Genomic DNA, 398 nt, shown 5'->3' on the forward strand with positions numbered 1-398 from the left:
AGCCTGTAAGATTTAGGGTCCTTCGCGTCCCTGCCCTCGCCCTTCAGGAAGACTCTAAGTGAGCCCTCCTTTCAGATCGAGGGAAAGACGCTCCATTGAAGGCACCCGTTGAAAAGCTTAACAAACTGACCGGGGATTACCTTAATGGCGGCCTTTAGCGCTGCAACCTCAACGAGGTCCAGGCCAGGCGCCTTCCTGACTTTCAGGGTTTTCGCGACGGCGACGATTTCTGCCTCCGTGAAGAGCGGGGCATCGTCTCCGTCGGGCGCGTTGAACGCGCTTCCCCTGATTTCACGCTGCATCGGCGTGTCGTCGTTCGCCCGGTCATCAGGGACGTGCACCTCCAGCAGGTGCCTGGCGGTCTCCTCTATGGTGGTGGTCGAGGAGCCATCATCGCG

Source organism: Odontomachus brunneus, unplaced genomic scaffold (assembly GCF_010583005.1).
Source record: "Odontomachus brunneus isolate Ranch 3 - 2012 unplaced genomic scaffold, Obru_v1 Obru_scaffold_111, whole genome shotgun sequence".
NCBI classification, from domain to species: Eukaryota; Metazoa; Arthropoda; class Insecta; order Hymenoptera; family Formicidae; genus Odontomachus; species Odontomachus brunneus.